At 43.8% G+C, this 22,048-nt stretch overlaps 1 long non-coding RNA gene across 2 annotated transcripts; it reads left to right on the top strand.

Annotated features, from left to right (window-relative positions):
* Positions 1-8,227: 8,227 nt before the first annotated feature.
* Positions 8,228-19,024, top strand: LOC138917520 (uncharacterized). 2 transcript variants are annotated; one of them, XR_011425721.1, is made up of 3 exons: positions 8,228-8,524; positions 12,379-12,608; positions 17,367-19,024. It is a non-coding gene; the product is annotated as an uncharacterized lncRNA (long non-coding RNA). The 2 variants fall into 2 exon arrangements; XR_011425720.1 differs by lacking the exon at positions 8,228-8,524 and having other exon boundaries at positions 11,860-12,608; positions 18,452-19,024.
* Positions 19,025-22,048: the final 3,024 nt, after the last annotated feature.

Genomic DNA, 22,048 nt, shown 5'->3' with positions numbered 1-22,048 from the left:
TATTTTTTACTTTTTCGTTTACTGGCAAAATTATATGCACCAAGTTCAATGCAAGAAAGCTTTTATTGTCAGCAATTCTTTTCTGGACATTGTTATTATTCATCTCAGCTCATGATTATTCAGGACCATAATTTTAGTATAGAGGAGGGCAATTTGCTCTGGCGATCGAATGCACTGTCTACACCCCTGGTGAGCCAGGGCCTGTGCACAGCCAGCCCCAGGCGGTTATCAGCCCACAGACCATCCTATGAATCCAAGCATGCTTAGGTTGGTTGCGTATAATTTATTCGTCTTTGGGGAGCATTCTGAGTTTTCTTCTAAGGCAGGGGCGCAGATAAGACCGTAGATTAATGGTTAGAAGCCATGAAATGATTTTGTAAAGTTCTGGTCGAAAACCCTGGACTGACAGTCAGGATCTGCCCTCCACCTCCCTGGGGTTGAATGAGGCGATCTCAATGATTTCTTCTGGTTCTGAAATTCTATGATTTTCTTATCCCACTACCGAAACTATAAAGGGTTATTGTTACTGTTGTTGTTGTTTGCATTGATGAACAAAGGAGAGGCCTAGAGACTTCGACCAAGAAGGCAGGAAGGACAGCAAGGTAGTTAAATATTTAAACATTTTCTAAAGGCAAACTGAAGAGCGTTGTCCTCAGGTATTTCAAGGATGCTCACTCCCGTCACTGACAGTGACCTTGCACGTCATTCCCAGGGCTTGGGACCTTTATTAAGTAAACTTGCAGAGGGTAGACTCTGATGGTGGCTAGCCCGTGACATCTCTGCTCTCAGGGCTTCTCCTGGATGCTCAGCTCAAACCCACCCCTGCCTGGGAATTTTCTGTGGCCTTGGACGGCAGAGGCAGAGCCTGTCTTGTTACTGGCAGAGGCAGGAACAATACCAGAGGTCAGAGCCTCTCCAAAGGTGCTCTTGGGTCACTGACATCAGAATCACTTGGAGTCCTTCTAGACTTACAGAATCAGAATCTAAGGGCGCAGCCCAGGATATATGCTGCTTGCCAGTTGATAGAATGCGTTCTGAAGTTTGAGCATCATTCCTATAGAAGGACGGCCAAGAGAGTGAGGATGTGAAATGGTTCAAAGCTGATGCAATAGAAATGAATTACTAAACATATGTCACTGCCTTTGTTATTTCACAATATCTTTTAATTATTGGACGACCAGTGTTTTGTCCTTCAAACTTGTCATCCTGCAAAATCAAGAGATGTTGTTTTAAATAGTATCAAGTGCTGAGGGATAAAATAAAGTGATATGACTGATATGACAAATTGTCAGGTGACATTCATCACATGGAATCCATGACCTGCATGAAAGGTTAGGGAAACTGTAGGTTTCTAATGAGAAAGTCAAGTTTAATTAATTGTGCTCTGATGAATAGATTTGCATTGGGGTTTGGCATCTGAAGCTTAATAGCCAATTACAAAGACTGCCAGTGACTAGGAGGTAATCTGCATCCCCAGTTTCACGTTGGAGATGTCACAGTTGCTGTTTGTTGAAGGACAACATGGCAGAGGGAATAGATACAACCGGAAGTTTTCTAGAGGCATCTCAAGATGGTGCCCTGAGAGTTGGAGGATGGGTCCCAGTTGTCAACCACAGACTGAGATGGACTCAGTAGTTTCAACAGGATGCTGTCCCTGAGCTGACACTTTAGCTGAGTTATTAAAACGACTTTCCAAGAACTTCTGCCTCCAGCTATGAGGGAGTAAGCCGGTCTGGAATTACGTTTTGAACATAAGCAACTAGGAAAATAAACAAAATGTGGGAAATAATTGTTTTTAAACACTGGGACAAGAGTCAAACAAGATTGTGATCCTTGAGAAAAGGAAAACAAATGGGCAGGACCTGCCGTTGCACAGACTTTGTGCTTGCAGGGGGCTGCAAGCCTGTGACTCAGGGCGGGAGACCATGCAGAGGGTGGCAGTCTCACCGAGTCAAGCAGACAGAGATTATAGTCCAAGAAGACCAAGGTAACCATAATTTGCAGGGCAAAGTACCTGAGAGGTGAGAGCTACACGACAAGAGGTCAAGAAATCTTTATGGGAATCCCCTTGAGTCTTTGAATACTAAGCTACTCAGGAATAGGGTGAATTTCCAGAAGTCTGAGCAAGAATAATTTCCGAGGAAAGAACAGTTACGTGAAAGCTGTAAGACGGACAATAACTGGAGTCCACACAGGGCTGGGAATCATTTGAGTTCCCTCCAGCAGGAGTATGTATTCATGTTGAATACACATGAAAGCCAGCAGAAATCCTAGAAAGGCAACACTTTGAAGTGGGGCCAATTATCTCTCAAATAAATGCTATTCTAGACCACAAGAGAAGAGCCTAAAAACATACCTCAAAAGGATCAAACGGGCTAGCCCGGTGGCACAGCGGTTAAGTTTGCACGTTCTGCTTTAGCAGCCCGGGGTTAGCCAGTTCGGATCCCGGGTGTGGACGTGGCACCACTTGTCAGGCCATGCTGTGGTAGGCGTCCCACGTATAAAGTGGAGGAAGATGGGCACGGATGTTAGCTCAGGGCCAGTCTTCCTCAGAAAAAAGAAGAGGAATGGTAGCAGTTAGCTCAGGGCTAATCTTCCTCAAAAAAATGAAAAATCAAACTAGGGGCTGGCCCTGTGTCGTGGTGGTTAAGTTCGGTGTGCTCTGCTATGGCGGCCTGGGTTCAGGGGTTCAGATCCCAGGTGCAGACCCACAGCACTTATCAGCCATGCTTCAGCAGCGACCCACATACAAAATGGAGGAAGTTTGGCACAGATGTTAGCTCAGGGCAAATCTTCCTCAGCAACAACAACAACAACAAAAAGGATCAAACAAGCTTCAACTAAAAGTCCAACAGAAAAAGTCCAATACAAAGATATACAACAAAGTCCAGCACCCAACAACGTAAAATTTGCAATATCCAGAATCCAACATAAAATTAGTAGACATATGAAGAATCAGGAAAATATGAATGATAACCAAGAGAAAAATCAGTCACAAGACCCAGACTCAGAAATGACAGAGACTATGGGATTAGCTGACAAGAATGTTAATACAGCTATTACAAATATGCTCCATACACTCAGGGATGAAGGAAGAACACAAAAATGGTGAGAGGAGAGATGGAAGATTTATAAAGGACTCCACTCGAGCTTCTAGAGATAAAAATAAAATATCCAAAATTAAAAACACACTGGATGGCTATAATGGCAGATTAGACATTGCAGAAGAAAAGAACAGTGAACATAAAGACATAGAAAAAGAAAGTATCCACACAGAAACCCAGAGAGGAAAGACACGAACACAAAGCATCAGTGAGCTATGCAATAATAGCAAGTAGCCTACCATGTGTGCATTTGCAGTATCAGAAGGAAAGGGATCCAAAAGAATTTAAGTAGTAGTAGTGAAAAATTTCTCAGTTTTTCACACCTATTAGGATGCCACTATTTTTTTTAAAAGGAAAATAACAGGTGTTGGTGAGGATGTGGGAAAATTGGAAACCTTGTGCTTTGCTGGTGGAAATGTAAGATGGTGCAGCTACTGTGGAAAAGAGTTTGATGATTCCTCGAAAAGTTAAACAGAATAACCATACTGTCCAGCAATTCCACTTCTGGGAATGTACCCCAAAGAACTGAAAGCAGGGACTCAAATGGATACTTGTTTGCTAATGTCCATAAAAGCATTATTCATAAAAGCCAGAAGGTTGAAACAGCTCAAATATCAATCAGCGGATGAGTGGATAACCGAAATGTTGGTATAGACATGCAACGGAATATTATTAATCTTTTTAAAGGAATGAAATTCTGAAACATGCTAAAACACGGATGAACCTTGAAAACTATGCTAAGTGAAATAAACTAAATGTAAAAGGAAAAATGTCATATGGTTCCACAAACCGTACTAATGAGGAACCTGAAATAGATAAATTCATAAAGACGGAAAGTAGAATAGAGACTACCAGGGGCTGAAGAGAGAAGGGGAATGGGGGGTTATTGGGACCAGAGTTTCAGTTTGAGAAGATGAAAAGTTCTGGAGATGGATGGTGATGATGGTTGCACAACAATGTGAATGCGCTTAATGCTACTGAAAGGTACACTTAGAAATATCTAAAATGGTAAATTTTATGTATGTATATTTTACCACAATAAAACATTTTTTTTGGTTACTCACAGCTGTTCAAGGATAAAATTCATCCTGTTCATGGTTTATCCCATGCTGTATTCACCAGTACAGGTCATTCAATAATGAAGACAGAAGTCAAAGAGCTTGATGGAATTCAGTTATGTAAAGTGGCATCTACGTGTGTTTCCTCCAAACTTTTAAAAACATAAATGCTTGTAGAAATTTAAATTACATTTTGCCTCTATTAATTGCTAAAGAGCACTGTCTGCAATCTGTTGTAAATGAATAAGGAAAAGGAAAAAGTAAGTCTACTCTAATATTTCCACTTGTCTGAGCTTTCTGACTCCTTCCTCTGAACTGTGCCAGGAAAATTCCAGCAACTGAACTTTATTTATTGTAGGCCATTATTTTGTCCAAGCCTCAAGAAACTATCTTTGCCGTGGATAGTGTCCTTGCCAGGACAGCTTAAATCAAGGAAGAGTGCTCCTATGTGACTAAATTCTCTGCTATCCACTCACCACCCTGGTCTGGAGGAACATCCTCCAGATCCACTCCCACTGGCATATCCGGGTTCCTGGTGTACGCGTTAGCCAGACCTTCAATTCCTTCAGGAAGCTTTTTCCTACTGGAGCAGGGATATATTTCCCCACCTGCTTGAGCCCAAACCTGGCTCTGGTCATCCTGGGGCCAGTGAGTGGAGGTAGAGAGCATGTCGAGGAGGACAAGCATCGCCTAGCAAGGCAAGATTCAGCTGAGGTCTTTTCAGGGTCTCCTGGCCAGCCGAGCCTGTTCTCTTCTAGCAGCGGGAAGAAGGCTGGTTCTTTTCTCCTGGAGGATTAAAATCAATCTACCTGACTCAGTATTCCCAGACTTGTCTGCCCTATCCCAGGTCTTGAGATCTTAAACTTTTCCTGTAAGGGCCCTAACTTTGAAAGAGGAGACCTGTCAAGGTTTTGCATTCTGTCTCCTTTTGACTTTGTCACCTTATGACTACACTATTGGCTTAATATTCGAGACAACATTCCCTACACCTGCAGGACATAAAGCTTTTAAGTTTAAAACTTTAGAGACCTTCTAAAGTTCACAGTGTGCTTGAGCTGATTGTTGGCTAACCTAAACCTCTTCTTTTTTCAAGACTTCCAAAGCAGTTCACAAAAGCCAATAAATTCCCCATTCCTTATCGTCATCATTGCCTCTGTATTGTTTAGGTGCACAACTACACGTAACCCAAAGCTCCTGCCTTCCACGTGTAGCTCATCCCAATCCACCCCAGGTGAGAGCCTGAATTGTGTTGCTACTGGCTCTGCACTTACCACAGTGGTGGGGTCCTTATTTCTGTCTACCTGCAACATCCCATCCAAAGGGAGCCCCAAAAGTAGTAATTACTAGACATTTCTGGATTGTCCACGTGTGACTGCCAAGCACAGATCTTGGTGTCAGAGATGCCCTGGAACAAAATCTAGAGGTCCACATCGTGGACTGAGTGCTGTCAGACTACACCTGGGTGGAGCTGGTCCACACCTGCGTGGAACTCGTTGCCTGCAGCAGTGGCTGGCGTCAGTGGCAGGGCCAGGCTGAGAAATGGTACTCAGGAGTTCTGGCAGACCCCGGCCCTGCCTCTAGCCAAGGGTTAGTATACGGAACATTGTCGGCCCATTCTGAGCATTTACTTGAGCCCAAGTAAATTGGAGGTCAATTTCTACATGCATTTGACCAGAACGAGGTCAAAGTATTTGCTTAATCAATTTCCTGACTACTCTTTTATCTGTGTGGTTTTGGTACTGGGTTTGGTCTGAGTCTGAGGACCATGATCACAAATCCATTTCTCAGTGGATTAAAGGAGAAACCAGGCTGGAGATTCCCAAACTTCCAACATCCTTGCCTTCAGCCAGACATTAACCTGATGGCTATTTTATTCACCAACATAGCATTAAACACAGTTTTCAGTGTCAAAACTCTGAATAATTCCCCTGTTCAGTTATTAGATATATGACCTGTTATATGATCCAATACGTCCACATAAAAAATTACCAACATTTTCCCAACCAGTTTATTAATGAAGGTACCTTCTGATTTAAAAAATATCTTCAGTATGGGGAAAAGGAGGACAGGTTCAATTATTGGACTGGCATTATTCTTTTAAAAAGTTATAATTGCTTGAGGACTTTTGAAAACTTTATTATGGACAATTTTAAACATACACAAAGTATAAAGAATGGAATAGCGAATCCCCATGGACCCACCAGCCACCTCTTAGGGGATCTTTACTGAGACTCCAAAGGCATCTAGAATTCTAGGCATCCTTGGCAGGTAGCCGAGATGGCCACTGAAAGAGAAGAGTGTTTTTCTCACTATTCCCATCACAGCTTGAGTGAGTGATCACATTGCCCACCCTGGAAATGGATTTCTTCCCCTCCAGTGGGTTTATTTGCTCATGTTCTCTTTAACCGGAGGGAGTCAAGGCCAGAGACGAGGGAAGGTCTGGCTGTGCCCGCTGGCGGAAGCCACGTCCTCCTGTTTCTCGGTAATTCGCTGGAAATTGGTGTTGATACTTGTCAGAGTTTTATTTAGCTCTGTTCTTCTTCTCCTTCTGCTGGAATATCATTCGTTTTTCTTGGACTGTGGGATACGGTCTGTGACCTTCACACAGGCTCCAGCATTACTGTCTGTGGTATTTCACAGTAAATGAATTGGCATAACGTCACCGACCTTCTGCTCTGTTAGACTCTGCATTTCGATCAGTCTAGGCTGCTCACTGTTTTCCCTCGTAGTTCAGGGAAACCAGAAAAAAATTGCTTTGAAATTGAATTTTTTTTAGTATGTTTTTCTAATGAAACTCTGTGATGGCCTTGATTGTGTTTTTCCAAATCTCCTCCCATCTCTCTTCTGTTTTCACACTGAGACACAGTTTATTTTTCACAGTCTGGAGCCCAGAAAAAACGTGGACCATACTCTATGCTGATCAGAACCCATATGGGCCCCTGGGTTGTGTGTTGGCCGCTGCATTTGAAAGGATATATTGGTAAACTGGAGTGCGTAGGGGAACTGACAGGCTGGTCTGGGAGCAACATACGATGAACAATTAACCACGGAGAAAGCAGACCCAGGGGGACACAGTAGCTGTCTGCAAATGCAGAAGCTGTGTTGAAATCTAACTATGACCAGTGGGGGAAATTAGAGGAAGGCAGATTTCAGCTTATTATACGATTAGAAATGTCCAGCATTTAAACTAGATTGTCTCATAAAGAAATGAATTCTTCTGCCTAGGTGTCAGGTGAATGCCAGACCACATCTCTCAGGAATCTGCTTAAAGAGGGGCTCCCAATAATAGCAGCAAACCTGTCCAGGGCACTTATTTTGTGCCAGGTGCTGTTCGGAGCACCTTTCCTATATTACTGATCTAATCTTCGCAACAGCCCTATGAGATAGGCACTTCGGATCCACAGGTTTTTATCCGGAAGCCTTAAGACCAGATGTGTTTTTTGGGGCTGGCCTCGTGGCCGAGTGGTTAAGTTCGTGCGCTCCGTTGCAGGAGGCCCAGTGTTTCGTTGGTTCGAATCCTGGGCACGGACATGGCACTGCTCATCAAGCCACGCTGAGGCAGCATCCCACATGCCACAACTAGAAGGACCCCACAACGAAGAATATACAACTATGTACCGGGGGGGCTTTGGGGAGAAAAAGGAAAAAAATAAAATGTTTAAAAAAAAAAAAAAAAGACCAGATGTGTTTTAAAATTCTTTGGACTTTAGAAAGGTACGTGGCACATCTACCTTGTGTTACAAAACACCCCCAGGGGACTGTACTCCATAATCCAATCATTAATATTTCTGTGGGGAGGCATGTGAATTTTTACATTAAATAGAATAAGTACCTTTACGTCAATTGGGTTAGATTTTGCTGCCAAATGAGTTCAGATCAGTTCTTCCCACCAAATAAGTTTGGAAATAATTTTAGATTTTTGGATTCTGAATTGTAGATAAGGGAATGTGAACTCATCCTGGTTTATAGATAAAGAACCAGAGGCATAGAGATTAGATAACTTGCTCAAAGACGTACGGCTTCCAAACAGACAGAGGCCACGGTCCAGCGATGCTCTTGACCACTGTGTGTGCTGCCTCCTCTCGTTGAGGAGTTGGGCTAAACCTCCCCAAATGTCTCTTGCAAGTCCAGGAGGCTTTGATTTCCTGACTTCTGACTTCACTCTGCCTACGGCTCTCCCCAGGGAGATGCGGAGATCTGCTCCCAGAGGCCAGGTTGAAGTGAGAGACATCTGGAAAAAGGAGACCTCCTCTTCTACTCCAAGAGGATTGCCTCACAGAAAGCATTTTAGTTTCGTTGCCCCTTGACTGCTAGGCAGAGCCAGCTGAAGCCAAGATTGTGGATCTTCCTGGTTCTTCTTTGGTAAGCCTGCCTATTGTATCTTTCACCACCACCTGTTCCCCAGAGCACCTCATGAGTCCCCATGATTCCAGTTTGCTCCCTTTGCACCCAGGCTTGAGGACTGATTTTCCCAGGAAAGGAGTTGACGCCTCTTAACCTTTCTTCTGCCATCTAGACATGGTTTATGGAGTAGTGGGAAGAAAATGGATTTGGACATTCAAACACCTGAGTTTAAGTCCAGATGTGCAAACTTGGGCCAAGCTGCTTGACCCCATTCGTCAGTTTGTAAAATAGGGTAGATAATACCCACGGAGGAATCTGGGTTTTATGGAGCCTGAAGTTTATACTATTTGGGGAAGCCCTTCTTTAAACAAAAGAACATAAAATTGTAAACACAAATTGAGTGGGTACAAAATGTATATTTATTTAGAAATAATGCCCATGGCCACACAAGGGGAAATATGATGGATTGGAAGGTGTAGTGGAAACAGTCATCTTAACAAAAGGCCATTTTTGGGGTAGAATTTACAAAAACATATGACGTGTGTGAACATGTTGCCAGGGCCCCTTCTGAGGTGGTCCATTCAGGGAGGGGTCCTGAAGCTTAAGATTTATTAGCATCATGGGAAGTTTGCTTCTGTATCAACCTCACAGAGTTGTTGAGAATTAAATCATAAGACTAAATATATGCAAACCTGTTTTTTAATCACTAAATACTGTGTAATATTAATCATTATTTTGATGCCTGGAACTGAGCATAAATGTTTATTCAGTAAGTGGCAAAATGGATGAAATTCACTCTCACCAAAGTATTTTACAGGCTTATTGTATTGCCTTTCCCTAGGCCTTTAAAAATTAATCAGAATAATACATGCACATATTTTTACAAAAGAGTCAAATATTGATAAAAGACTTGCAAGAGAAAATAGCAATTCCCATGTCTCACCCTTCATATTTTCTAATTCTACTTTCCAGAGTCAGTACATTTCTTCCATTTTGCTAAATAATATGTTTTATATTGCTTTTTCCTGATTTATCAATGTTGGATATTATCTAGTGACTTTGTATTTCACTTTCTTCTTCCCATTCTCCCAATGTAGTTATGGTACAATTTATTTTATTTTATTTATTTATTTTTTTAAAGATTTTATTTTTTTCCTTTTTCTCCCCAAAGCCCCCAGGTACATAGTTGTATATTCTTAGTTGTGGGTCCTTCTAGTTGTGGTATGTGGGACTCGATGAGCAGTGCCATGTCCGCACCCAGGATTCGAACCAACGAAACCCTGGGCCACCTGCAGCGGAGCGCGCACACTTAACCACTCAGCCACAGGGCCAGCCTCAGTTATGGTACAATTTTTATGACTATCTTAATATGAAATATTATTTACAGCTGAACCATAGTGGACTGTGATATTTCTTTTCGTATACATCTTTTTTATTTTCTTAGAGTTAATAGTTGTGCCGTGTTTTCATTTGCTTAGTTTTTCATTGTACGTATATTGTTTTCCCCACTCTCTACAATAGCGTTTTATATATTTTTTCACACAATTAAATTCTGCACACTACAGAAATCCACGGAGCCCTCTGCTCCAGATTGTTCTCGTTGCTCTCTAGGCAACAATATGGACCTTCCATGTGCTGTCATGCTGGGTATTTCCTTCATCTCTCTCCTACATTGGATTTCCTATTTCCTGTATTCCTCATCTTTCTCTTTCTTGGTTTGTGCCCTCTTCTTGGTGGATCTTATTCTCCAGTAGCTTCCTGAGGAAAGGTAAATGGGAGGTAAGTTAATTGAGACTCTGCATGTCTCAAAATGTCTTTATTATAGTCTTATAATTGACTGATAGTTTAGATGGATATATCATTCAGAATTTGGAAGGCATGCCATTGTCGTCCAGCTTCTGGTCTTGCTCTGAGAAGTTCTGCCATTCTATTCCCAATCTTTTCAACCTGATGACTTTGCCTCTTTGGAGGTGATCTAAAATTCCACAGTAGCGTGTGTGGTAGATTAGGTTACTGCTCAAAAATATTCACTCTTCCTCCTCCCCTCCCACCTGTGTGGGTGGAGTATACTTCCCTGCCCTTTGAGTCTAGCCTTGGCCACTTGACTGACTTTGGCCAATGGGATATCAGCAGGTATGTTGCAAACAGAGGCTTGGAAAGCACTTGTGTGGTTGAGCTTGGTCTCTCATGCTGTGTCGTCAGAAGCAGGGGAACATGCTGATGACTAGCCCACCGGGTCTAGGTGGAGGATGAGTAATACATGGAAGAAAACCAAACAGTCCTAGCCAAGCTCAGCCTAGATCAGCAGAGCTGCACAGCTGAGCCCAGCTGAGCTCTGCCAACCCTCAGCTGATTCACGGATCAGTGGTGATAAATTACTGTGATTTTAACCACTGAGTTTTTGGATGTTTGTCATGTAGCATATTGTGGCAATAGATTTTGGTATCAGTAGTGGGATGGAGACACAAGAAGAACAAGAACTAAGTGGCATTGGTTTGGGGACCGAGTGGTAGGCGCAAGCCAGCTAAACAGGAGCCTGGAAAGAAGATGATGATCTGTGTTATGCAGGGATGAAATATTTTATAAATACTTGGTAACTCGGAAGTTAGAATATGCACCTAAAAATTTGTGGATTTTTCCTGAGAGATCTCCAGACAAAATGATTAAAGTGTGAGCTGGTTGTATTTAGTTGCATGTAATAGGACTACAAGAAAGAGATTAATTCGTAAACAAACCAGCCAGTTTTCAAGGAAAATGTAGATGAAATAGAGAGCCCAGGAATTCTGGGACTTGCTGAGTTTGAAAATAAAACTTTGTCATCTCCAACTGGCTGCTGAGTGGCAAGCCCACTGCACTGGGCGCCTCTGTTCTGGAAGGTTCAGCAGCAGCAGTTCGTCATCACAGGGTTAGACCTGTTCTGGCTATAGGTTTGCCTTCGTTACCCACAGAGCTTCAGCAAGCGCCACTCTCCGGGGGCTCACAGAATGCCTGATCTACAGTCATGGGAACACACAGCGTAGTATTGACCAGGAGATGCACTTTGTGGCAAAGGAATTGTGAGAGGAGGCCTGTGACCATGGGGTCCACTGGTCATGTCGCATACAGCCTCATAAAGCACTGGAATGGTTACTAAGACACAGCTGCAGCTCCAGCTTGGTGACAATACTCTGAAAAGAGGGGGTGCCATCCTTTAGGAAGCACTATACTCATTAAATCGAGTCCTCCATATGGTGCTGTGTCCTCAAGACCCTACATGGGTCTGGGAATCAGGAGGCGGAAGCAGGAGTGGCCTCGCTTATCATCACTCCTAATTACCCACTCGAGAACTTTATGTTTCTTGTCTCTGCAACTCTGGACTCTGAGGGATTAGAGGTCCTGGTACCCAAATGAGGTGCACTCTTGAGAGGAGACACAGCAGGGGTCCCAGTGAACTATACATTATGGCTGCCATTAGGGCATTTTGGATGCCTTGTAACCAAAGACCAGCAGGTGGAGAGGAGTCATCCTCTTGGCAGAGATCGTTGACCTTGGTCAGCAGGAGGAGGTGGGGCTGCTTACACAGTGGGGTAAGGGGGAATGGGTGTGGGTCCTGAGTGATCCTTGTGGGCACCTGTTTCTACACCATTGCTCAATCTTTGAATGGAAATGGACAACAAATCCTGCCTGAAAAAGATGATTGCTAAGACTCCTCTAGAATGGAGGTTTTGGTCACACCACCAGCTAAGCCACCAAGAGCTGCAGAATTGACAGCCGAGGGGGAGGGGAATTTAGGTGGGATAGTGCAGGTGGGAGAGGATGAGTACAGCTTGTGGCCTCGAGACAACAGCACCACCGAGGGCTATAGGTTGTCCCACTAACTTCCATTTTCTAAGTTTCTCCTCAGGAAGAGAGGCCCACAGGAACCATGGAGAACTGGATCTGTGCAGGGCAAGAAATGAACTTGGCAGTCATGGAGGTGCCCTGCTTAGATGTCTCTTTAAGATGATCTGCCCTGGAAAGCGTAGTTGACTGACAGCCCAGCTGCCACACCTCTGGATCCACCACCACGCAGACAAAGGGGCCACATGTCCCTTAGGCAGCTTCCAGCCAATGACTGCATAAGGTGAGGGCTCTAGAGCCAGACTAAGCCTACCTGATGTGGGGCTCCTCTCATGAACATCGTGGGCTCAGAGGCTCCCCTCTGGCCTGGCTGAGGCTGTCTCAGAACTGCGGGCGTCTGAAGCTTTTCCTGCGCAGGTCTGTCTTTCCCCTCGTCTTTCACATGTATCAGACCTGCACTGCGTCTGAAGGTTCTCCCCATCTGCTCTCGCTCTCTATCCCTTCATCCTTCACAGGCCTTTCCCCAAGAAATCTCTGGCATGTCTAATCTCGTCTTGATATCTGCTCAAAGGATCTGAGGATCTGTGTTTTTTGGCAATCGCTAATTGATATGCTATGACTTGGTGTGGTTTTCATTCATTGTGCTGGACACTTGGAGGACCCTTTCAATTGGGGGACTGCAGACTTTCAGTTAGAGGAAATTTTATTTCTTCTTTTCACATTTCTCTTTCTGGAACTCCTATTAGTTGGACCTTCAGGATCAAGCTTTTTCTTTTCTTTTCTTTTCTTTTTTTATGAGGAAGATTGGCCCTGAGCTAACAACTGTGCCACTCTTCGTCTATTTTATGTGGGATGCTGCCACAGCATGGGTTGATGAGCCATGCTAGGTCTGTGCCTGGGATCCAAACCTGTGAACCCTGGGTGGCCAAAGGGAGCCCATGGACTTAACCACTACGCCACCAGGCCAGCTCCAGCATCAAGCTTTTAATTTTCACATCTTTTCTCTTCTATTGCCCATATCTTTGTTTTTTTGTTCTACTATCTGGAAGACTTCCTCAACTTTATCATCAACTTTCTATCAATTTTAAAATTTTCTATCAACTTTAAAAATTTCGGTTCTCTTATTCTTTTATATTTTGAGGAAGATTAGCCCTGAGCTAACATCCGCCACCAATCCTCCTCTTTTTGCCGGGGAAGATTGGCCCTGAGCTAACATCTGTGCCCATCTTCCTCAATTTTATGTCGGACACCTGCCACAGCATGGCTTGATAAGTGGTGCATGGGTCCACGCCTGGGATCCGAACCGGCGAACCCTGGGCCACCGAAGCAGAGCACACAAACTTAACTGCTATGCCACCAGGCAGGCCCCTCGGTTCTCTTATTCTTAATTTCCAAGAGCGCATTCTTATTTTCTAATTGTTGATTTTCTATAGTATCCTGTTTTTATTCCAAGAATACACTTTCTATTCTTATCTGAGGATGTTACCTTTACTGTTCTGTCTTTGAAGATTCATTTATTCCCTACGTTGTTCTGCTTCCTCTAAGAGACCTTTCTATTTGTTTTTGTTTGGTTGGTTGGTTAGTAGTTTGGTTTGGTTTTTGTTTCTGCCTTTCACACTGGAAACTTTTCAAATATCTCAAGATTCTTGACTATTTGTTCTTATGTAAGAGTTAGGCACTAACCAGCTAAATGGGAAATCCGTGAGCTTGGGAGGGCCTTGTCACTTCCTGGCTCCACCACGGTGTGTGTGGCAGTAAGCTGGCCTTTTCAGCGGGGGAAACTCAGACGTCAGCATCTATTGGACTTCTCTCTGGGACCATTAATGACTGGAGGGAAGAATCTTCCAGTCTCCTCCTTAAAGGGCATAAGCCTCGCTGCTGGCATTTTGGCTGCTGAGATGAGGAGGATATTTGCATCATTCAATGTTTTATTCTGGAATGCAACCTCCATCATTACTGAAAACTTTCTGGTTCAGTTTTTCCCCAAAAATATATGTAGGGAAGGATTTTTATCACTTTGTTTGGTTTTGTTTGGGTGAGGACCAGATGGTCATTAAATCGATTTTGAACAAATCTCTCTGATTTCAGCTGTCGCCTCACTCCAGCTGTGCGTCAGAGCCTCCCTTTTCAGGGCTTGCGCAGTGATTTCATTCTCTGCAAGTTCTTAGGCTCCACCTTTCTCTCCTAAGCTCAGGCCAGCATCTTCTAGTTACTTTCTGTCTTCATATATTGTGATTTGAGAACAGAAGGGTCCGCTGGTTTCCTCAATGCTGCAGGTGTGTTTCTGTTTCTCCTCTTTCTTGTTTCTTGTTGCTCTTTCTGTTTCTCCACTATCTTAAAACTGAAAGTCTTCCCCAGGCTTTTTCACGTTAAAAGAATAAATGCCTAATTCATGACTAGCTTGCGTAGATTCCCCCAGGAGAGCCTGCCTAGGAGGGTTGGGAGACCCGACAGCGCAGGTGTGCGTGGATCAGCTGGACTGAAAGCCAAGAGCAGGAAGCGTGATCAAGCTGCAGAAGTGTACCTTTCCAAGTGGTCTGTTCAAAAATGGGATGGGAACTGCAGTTGAGTTGAGGGTGGGCTCAGATGTGGAAGAAGGAACAGATGTGAGATGCTCTAGTGTTGATGGGCTGGCCAAGGCCAAGTCAAGGTGGCAGCCGCTTACTTGACTTTCTGTCCACACTCTTCTTGTGGCCAAGTCAGGCCTGCCTGATGCCCCTGCCTTAGGGAAGACTGCTTCCTTCGTCTCGGTGCCTTAACACAAAGTAAGAAGCACCAGTGGTCAAACGTCCAGTGTCAGCAAGTGCCCTCTGTGTGCCCTGCAGAAAAGGCCTCCTTACCAAAATCTCAAAAAGTCACACTCTTGCTCTAGCTATGAGCTCTGACTTCTTTGCCTTCACATTTTGTGGATCTTGTCCAGTTTGGGCATTTTCCCCGGCAGGAGTTGAATAGGGTGTGGTGGCTGTGGGGTGGTGTGGCTAGAGATTGGTCACCACTGAAGCAAAGGGGAGACTTCAGAGTCTGGGATGGCCAAGGGGGCCGCCAAATCTATACACTATTCTATAGACTAATCAGAGCAAAGGCATATGTTGTGCAGCCCAGAAGTCATTAAAACGAAGGACGGTTGCCCAGCTGGCAGGAAAGACTCCTTCTACTTCCCTAGCACCTTAGGCTGCCCATGTTGATAGCGACCAAATTTTCAAAACTGTGTATTTGAACATCTGGCATGACACGTCCAAGGGCGCTCACGAGGACAGGGAGTCTGCGTATCTGAAGTGGGTACCATCCTTGGAAACCTGGACCCTGGGGGTGCCGTCTCCTCAGCCCTCTCATCCAAAGGCACCTCGGTGATCGCTTGTCCCCACCCTTCCCTAACCCTGTATTCTCTGGCCCTGCTTTTGCATCCTAAGTGGATTAAATTAGAATTTTCCTAGGACAGGTGACACTTTTCCCTTTTGCCCTTCAGTTTTTTTGCCCAATAGCTTGTATATTTTGAGTAGAACAGTTGTGTGAGGATTATCTGTGTGAGAGCCCTTTCCAGAACAAAGTGGTTTTCGGAACAGAGGTAAATGGGCTGCTCTCATTCTGAAGTCTATTGTGGATATTAACAAGATTTCATTTCCCATGAGTTTGTTTACCAAAGACTCTGGTGTGGAATTTATTTAGGAAAAACAAATTACTTTCTAGCTTCTACTTCTTAGCTAAGAGGAATGGAGAGCGATGGTTTAGGAAGCCCCAAATAGGAAAATCTTGTTATTTTTCTGCTTTTAATTGGTCTGTATTTCCCGTTTTTCTATCTACTTTTATTTCCCACAAATCAGCCACATCTTTCCTACTTTGCCCATCCATCAGTCTACAAGACTGTGTAAATATAATTCTTGTTGATTCTTTTAAACATTAACCATAATCCAAAAATAAGTCTTAATACTGCAGTCCTAGCAGAGCAAATTTTAACACTGACCAAAGTGATTTGTTTTTTATTTAGACACTTTGAGCTGAATTCGGAGGGTGAAGTGGTCATAGGTAAAACTAAAAATTAGCTACCCGAAGCTTGCGACAGAGGCAAAGAAATGTCAAGTCATTAATGCAAATAATTCCAGCTTCCTTCTTGGAACCAAGCAGTTCCCAGTAAGTCAACATGTGTCACAATCTGTGTGAAAGACCGGAACACGCTACACCACAGCACGGTTGAAAACCCAGCTGCAAAACATTAAGTCTGAGCACAGAGGCCTTCCGTCCCTGCAAGGCTGGCTTATCTCTGGCTTGAGAGTTGCTAAGCGAAGAGAGAGCACTCTCTGCAGGGAGCCTCGTGGACTGGGCCTCTTTCTCTTCCCCTTCATTTCTCAGACCACTAATGTGAGTGAGGCCACTGCCCACCGCCCACACCTGCTGGCTGATCACAGATGCATGAGCAACCACTCAGCTGAGCCCAGCCCAAGGTGTCCACCCGCAGAGCTCTAATTTGAATCTGTGGTTGTTCTTTGAATCCCCTGAGGGATGGGGTGATTTGTTACACAGCAGTAGATGCTGATACAGTGTGCTCGTCAATCTGAGAATCCCTGTCTCTCCCATTCTTTATTTACCCCTTCCATAACTCCTATTGCATATCCTTTCTGTTATTTATGATTCTGTCCTTTGCGATTCTTAAACTCTCATTCTTTTTTTTTTTTTTCATTTTTATCTCTGTGCTACAGTCTGAGTCATTTCCTTAGTTCCAGTTTCTATATTTTCTACTCGGGTATTAAGTATATCTATTTAGTTTTGACTTTCAATGGCTGTACATTTCACTTATAAAAGAACTATTTGGTCCTTTTCCAAATCTGCCTTTTCTTTTTATATGCTTTGCTATTTTTTATTATATTTTCTATTCCTTCTTTCATTTTGTAAGTCATTTAAAACACACTTATTTTATAGTTATCTGTAGGTTGATCATTTTCTCTACTTCTTGGGGCATTGATTCTCCTGTTAATTTCATGATCTGACCCTCCAGGTGGTTTCCTCCTCTGGTCTGTAATTTTTATTATGAGCTTATTTTCGGCAGGACTTTTTTCCCCTGGGGAAGAACTGTGTGCCTGGGGTTGTCAGATTGTCAACTTTGCTTCTGCTGGAGTCCTAGAGAGATCACCAGTTCTCGACCAGCTTTTGTGTTTCTGCTCAGCTTGGTGTTTCTGTCTCACAGTGAGAATTCAGAACTCATGTCAATATACGGCTCAGGCTTGCTTTCAAGTTTTTGTGGCTGAACTTTGTTTTCACCTATAGCCCGAGGACGCAGGAACTTGTCTGATCCTGTTTTTGCTGACAGCTTAAACCTCAGGAACTCAGATTTGCACAGTGCTCAATTTCAGTTGCCTTCCTTGCTCACAGCAGGGACTAAACATCTTATTGGCCTGCAAGGGTGTAAAACTCCCTGGAAGCCCTAGGGCCTGAGCTGGCCCAAACCCTGCGTAGGCTACAGTGGGTTAGCCCCTACTTCCTGCTCAGCTTCTGAGTTCCCGCTATGTTTCTGGAATCTGGAGAGTTCCCTCTCTTTCTGTCGATTATATCTATAGAACTGTTTTGTCCAGTGTTTCTCTGTAGTAGTGGCTGAGGGGAACTCTTCTGCATCGTCTCAGCCCACTGAATTGCTGGAGGTTCTCTCCTCCGCACATTTGAGATATAATTTTATAATATGAGAGGTAAAATTCACGACAAAGAGAGAATGTTTGTGACTCTGTATATGCTAAATCACAATGCAGAAAAATATACAAAGCAAAATTTGTTAGAAACACAACAGTAATGGAGGTTCTAACTTGCTGCCCTGAGACTTCTCCAAATCAAGAAAGTAAAAACTAAGCACAGCAGAAGGGTCAGAATAATGCTATAAACAAGGTGAGCTTAGTACATATATATCAAACTGAGTAACCTAGAAGCAGTGAAAATACATTTTCTGATGCCTGTTTAACCTTAAAACCCTCGAGAATTTAAACGGCGATGGATGGAGTTGAATTGCTCACGGCTTGTTGCTAAAGGCATTTGCCCCACCTGCTTCACGGAAGGTCATCTGCTTTGGGTTCCTGGTGTGTCCAGGTCAGATTTAAACTCTGTGGGCCACTGGAGCTGTCCTCTGAATCTTCTCCAACTCTGCAGGGTACATCACGGAGCTGCTTTGCTGTGCTGCCATCTGGAGACAGGGTCATATCCGACTTTGGCTATTTCCGTGCAGTCCACGGGTCCTTGAAGCAGGACATTCCACCTTACCAACATCTGACTCATAGAAAACCCATCTGTACACCTACCTGGTGGCCCCTACCCAGAAACTCCTGCTGCCAATACTGTGAGATTTGTTTTGAAACCCTTGTTGCAATATTGCTTGTAATTATGAAAAACTGAAAACAACTGAAATGCCTATCAAAGCAGGAATGGATAAATAAAATGTGGTATATTCACATTATATTATGCTATAAGTTATCATAATATCCATAGTACGTTGTGATATGAATTATAATAACATTCCATTATGTTATGATATGAATTCTTATAAAAGCCATTAGAATGATTAGAGTGGGTTGTACCTATGTGTAACATAATATATCATATGTAAAATATCTCTCTGTATAATGTCAACTCATAGTGTAAGAAAAAAGAAATTTGTAGAATAAAATGTACATTTTTCATTGATATAATTTTTAAACCACATATAAACTATATATTATTTAAGAATACATATGTATGCGTGTCACATTATTACAAACGGACTGGGACATGCAGTCGCGTGTCGCCTAACAATGGGGATGCGTTCTGAGACAGGCATCGTGTGGCAGTTTCGTCGGTGTGGGAGCATCACGGAGTGTACCTGCACGCACCTAGACGGCACAGCCTGCCACTCAACTAGGCTGCGTGGTGCCGATCTCACGGGAGCACTGTTGTACATGCAGTTTGTTGTCAGAATGTCATTAGGAGGCAGGTGACTGTCCACTAAGTTTATGATCATTGCTCCTGGGTATTGGGGTGAAGAAATGGAACTGTGGTTGGGAACGTCACTATTATCTGTTTTATTTAATTTCTTTTGTATAAACAATACTTGAGTCAAATATGCTAAACTGCTGAGTGTCAGTTCTGAGGGGAAACATATACGTGTGCATACATGTTAGTCTTTTTGCATCTTTCTTTTTTTGACAGCTTTCTTGAGGTATAATTGATGTACAGTAAACTACACATACTTAAAGTGTGCAATGATAAATTTTGACAGATGTGTGTACCCGTGAAGCCAGAATCAAGGCAATGAACATTTCCATCACCTCCAGCAGTCTCCTCAGGCCCCTTGGTAATCCATTTCTCCTTCCTCCCTTGAACTTGGGCAACCACCGATTTGCTTCCTATCACTATAGATTGGTTTGCTTTTTCTAGGATTTTATATACATGGGATCCTACTTTTTTTTGTTCTGGCTGCTTTCACTCAGTTTCTCAAAAGAAGAGCAATTTCTCAAAAACAATTTTAAAAATCTTGGAACTACTGAAAATCTGGAGCATATAATCTGTGATTCAGAGCTGGAGGAAGGAGGGGATCTGTGGAAAGCAGGTGCCATGTGGGATAGACTCCCGAGTAGGCAGAACAGACATACCTACTAAATGGCTTCCCTACTCCCCCAAATCTTCCCTCATGTCAACTGTATTTTTTCACTTTCTGACACTGCCTGAAATTGCACAAATGAGAATCTTTTGGATAGTGGAGAGACCCATTTAAAAACAGGCATTATTGAGAAGCCACTCGTGGCAAGCTGTTCAATGGCATGCCTGTCATCCTAACATCCGCCTTACCTTGGCTTCACTGAAGGGGTGGATGCTTGGCTCATGGGAGGGGGGCACGAAGATGTATTGAAGCTTGGGGAATGGGGAATCGGGGAGATCCGAGGAGACAGCACCCTAGGGGACTTCACGCAACGCTAGGATATTGAGAACCAGAACGCTAGGAGAAGGACCTGAAGAGGTGTGAGAAGGCCTGAAAAGAATGAGTGAAGATACCCAAAGTTAAGGGTCACCCGTTTCAAAATGTTCCAATGAGCAGCCTCTGCTGAGAAATGAGGAAGCAATTCTCATTCCATCCTCCTGCCTCTCTTATTCTTAAGATCAGAGAATTCTTATTCTCTAAAGTCAACCTGATAGCACTATTGCTCTGTGACTTAAACTGGCTTTTGTTGGCTGGGCTGGGAGCCCAAGTACCAGATAGAACGTTGTCTCTGTGGAAAAATGTGCCCAAATATCAAATAACTGATCTACAAAGAAAGTTTTGAAACATAACCTGTTATACGCCAGCCAGGGACCCCTTAGGTATATAAATCTTTGTAACAATGAGCTATGTTATAATGGAAATGTTTTCACAGATATAATTCTTAATCTATTGCCAATATCAGTCATTAAAACATCCTGTTCGGTCCCGGGGCCCATAAGTGGAAGATGTTATGGAGAAATTGGAAAGGAGCCAGGGAGACAAAGTAAATGATCAGAGGTTTTGAAAAATAGCCCTTCAGGGAAAGGCCTACATTAGTTCAGAGAAGAGAGGTGTGAGTAGACTGGATATGAGTCTTCAAACTCTAAAGGGATGGTACGTTTCTGATACCAAGTCTTTTTTTCCTGCGTGTCCACAGAGGGTGATATGAGAGAAAATGAGTTCAAACCACAGCAGAAAGGATGTAGGCTAGTCAGGTGTCCCCAACCTGAAGATCAGAACCCACTCTCAAGTCACTAAGCTTCAGTCCCACAGAGGAGCAGGTCATTCTTGAGGTGGTTTGAGCTCTCTGGTCAGTGGCAGGCGAAGTTCCCCCAGACCTGGTCATCTGCCTGTGGTTCTTTGCGTACATTATTATTTGGGAACCTGGTGAGTTCTGCCCAACTACAGAAAATAGTTCAGGGCTGCAAAGAGGGAAAAGCAGGGGGAAAATCCAGACAAGAGAAATCTCAGCCTTCTATCCATCAGGTGACAAAGTTGCTCCGAAGTGCAGGGAGCCATTGGAGTAGGGTGGCATCAGCCCCCTGCACTAGGGGACAGGTGGGCCACATCTCAGGCAGTCCCTGCGGTTCTTGCTGTCAGTGTGTTTTCAGGGGCTGTTGACAAACCAGAAATGCCTCCAGAGGAGAGCGACTGAGATGGAAGCTGGAAACTGGGTCAAATGAGGAGCAGCTGAAGGAACTCCATGTGTTGGCCTTGAAAAGATAAGCCGGGGCGGGATGATAAGACGCTGTTTTCAGATATTTGAAGTGCTGTCGGGTGCAAGAGAGATTGCAACTGTGCTGTGCAGCATGACGCAGAGCCAGGGAGTCCAGGTTGCAGGGACAGAGTTTTCCACGTGGAAGAAGGAAGCGGTTTATAATTATTAGAGATGCTCAAAGCTGATTGCATCGCTGCGGGACGCAGGGAGTCGTGCAAAGACTGGATAGATATCTCACAAGAACATTAGCAGAAGAATTTCAGGATCTTTTTGTTTTTTTTCCTTTTGGTGTCGTTAATCAAGGGAAAGTTCTTGAAGAGTGAGATGACCCAGCATTAAGACTTTTCCTCCGGTGCTCGGGAAAGGCGGCCTTTGCCGTCGGAACCACTAGAGGGAGTCAGGACAGCGGCATCCCAGAGCCGCCATCGGGCTCTTCCTTCAGGCGGCTCCTGAGGCTGGCTCCTGGCTCCTGGCTCCTGCGTTCTGCTGCATGCAAGCCTCCCCGTGAATCTTTCTGGACTGTTCATGTCTGACTAAA

This window comes from Equus caballus, chromosome 14, assembly GCF_041296265.1.
Source record: "Equus caballus isolate H_3958 breed thoroughbred chromosome 14, TB-T2T, whole genome shotgun sequence".
NCBI lineage: Eukaryota > Metazoa > Chordata > Mammalia > Perissodactyla > Equidae > Equus > Equus caballus.
Note: the sequence above shows the minus strand (reverse complement) of the source record. Positions and strands in the feature narration are given on the sequence as shown.